The sequence below is a fragment of the Calidris pugnax genome, unplaced genomic scaffold (genome assembly GCF_001431845.1).
Source record: "Calidris pugnax isolate Ruff unplaced genomic scaffold, ASM143184v1 scaffold230, whole genome shotgun sequence".
Classification (NCBI taxonomy): domain Eukaryota; kingdom Metazoa; phylum Chordata; class Aves; order Charadriiformes; family Scolopacidae; genus Calidris; species Calidris pugnax.
In genome coordinates, this window is record NW_015090946.1 from 139,418 (window position 1) to 141,958 (window position 2,541).

The following is a 2,541-nucleotide window of genomic DNA, read 5'->3' on the forward strand; positions in this document are numbered from 1 at the left end:
TCCCCAGGGAATAGGGGAAGGAGTAAATCTGTGTCCCAGCAGAGTAGAGAAGTTGGGGAGGGGGGTGTCACCTCGCTTGGGACGTGGTGACACTCAAAGGGTGGCCGTGGCCCTGTCTCCCAGCCCGGGGATGGAGGGTAAGAGCAGGGGAAGCAAATTCCGGCGTCGCTCCGGTGGGATTCGTCACCACCGGAGCCCGCGGGGCCCTGCTTGCTGTGCCTGGGTTTTTTTTTAAAGAGGGGCTGGCTAATTTTTACCAGCGTTAACGATCCCATCTGTGCCTGACACGCTCCAGCTCAAAGCAGGGCTCCTCCACCTCCCTGCCCAACCGCCCCCCATCCGCCTCCACCCCCCACCCCATTGCCTCCAGGGCTGTGGGATCGGGGCAGGGACACGGTCCCGGTGGCGGTGGCGGGTCCGTGGTGCCCGTACGGTGACGTGCCGGGTACCGGGTGGCTGCAGAGATGCCTTCAAACAGCATCCTCCCCAGCAGCAGTGCCAAGCCCAGCTCCCGACCAGCGGAGATGCACGCGGAGATTTACTGCTAATTACCCGCCCGGCGGCTGCGCTGGCAGGTCTGGGCAGGATCAGGGCATGGCGGGGCTGGGGGAGGGAGGAATGGGGCACGGCCAATTCCACCCCCCCAGACGGGCACACCGTGCTCCTGGCATCTCCTGGTGCCACCGCCGTACCCGCCTGCGGCGCTCCTGGGGATGGCGGGTGACAGCGGGACCCGCGGGGTGGCCACGAGGTGTGCAGCACCCAAGAGGGATGGGGTGGGAGTGGTGGGGGGGCACTGCACAGATTGGGGACACCGAGGGACCTCTCTGGGTTGCACGTGTGCAGCACCCAAGAGGGTGGCAGTGATGGGGAGACGCTGCAGAGGCTGGGGACACTGCAGAGGTTGGGGACACGAAGGGACATCTCTAGGTTGCACATATGCAGCACCCAAGAAGGATGGGGTCGCAGTGATGGGGGGACACTGCACAGCTTGGGGACACCGAGGGACCTCTCTACATTGCACGTGTGCAGCACCCAAGAGGGACGTGGTCGCAGTGATGGGGGGACACTGGACAGCTTGGGGACATCAAGGGACCTCTCTACGTTGCATGTGTGCAGCAACCAAGAGGGATGGGGTGGCAGTGATGGGGGGACGCTGGAGAGGTTGGAGACACCGAGGGACATCTCTAGGTTGCACATGTGCAGCACCCAAGAGGGACATGGTGGCAGTGATGGGGGGACACTGCAGAGGTTGGGGACACCGAGGGACATCTCTGGGTTACACATGGTGGGTTTTTTTGGTGGTGGTCCCTCGCAGGGCTCTGCAACCTACTCCCATGGGCAGGCAAGGGGCTCCTTGGGCCCCAGTCCTGCCCCCCTCCCTCAGTGGGATGCCACCACCCGTCCCCCCCTTCCCAGTGGGGACCAGAAGCCCGGGATGCACCAACTGCCCCCCCCCCCCCCCAAACAAAGACACTGCTTTTTGGGGGAGAGGGGGGCGTTTTGCAGCATCCTGCATCCCATCCTCCCCACAGGATGGACACACATCCCACCTCCCCAACACCAACCCACCTAAGGAGGGGGGAGCAGAGGGATTTGGGGGGTGGGCGAGGGGGGGGGCTGGTTCCTGCAGAGCAGGGCTCTTCTCCCCGCAATGTCAACCTGCTGCTCCGCAGCCGCCAAGGCTGCCCTTGGAAGAGCCATTGAGGCTGCGCCGCTCGGTTTGCCAAGCCCAGGACAAGCTCTTTAGCTCGCACTCTGCCAGAACAGATGCCTGGGCGACTGGAATTCTTCCTAGCGTGGATGGGGAGGGTGGAAAAAAACGCAAAAACCTCACAAAAAAAAAAAAAAAAAAAAAAAAAAAAAACCAAAACCCAAAAAAACCCACCTCCCCATCCCAATCTCATTTTAAACATCGCGGCGGCCGCTCCTCCCACCCGCTGCAGCATCGCCGACCCCGAAGAAGGAACCCCCCCTCCCCAAAAAAAACCCTGGGGAGGTGAAACGGGGTGATGCTGGAGGAAGAGGAGGATGGTAGGAGCCGGAGCCAAACCGTGTCTCCGCCGCCAGCTGGGGAGGAGAGAGCGACCCGCCGCAAGGACAAGTGGGATCCGCCAGCTCGGTGTGTGCCACCGGTGTCCTTGCAGCCGCTCAGCCTGCTTCGTGTCGCCCGCCCCCCACGAAAAAAAACAACCCCCCCCGTTCTCATGGCAATGTCCTCTGCAAAGAGCACGGCGCCGCCGGGAAGAGCGCTGCCCGCTGCCCGCGTCCCGCTCCTCCTCACGCCCCAAAAACGCTCCCTCCGCACCCAAAAAATCCTTTTCCCCCCCCAAAAAAAAGAAGCCACCCCAAACTCCCAGCCCGGCCGGCCCCGAAACGGCCATTGCAGCGCGCGGCAGCATTTCCACACAGATATTTTCTTCCACTGGCTGCAGTTTGGGGCTGCCAAAAGCCAAAAACAAGAATGGAAACATCCCATTTTTTTGGCAAAAATTCAAGGCAGGGGTTGGTTGGGTTCTTTTTTTTTTTTTTTTTTGTTTT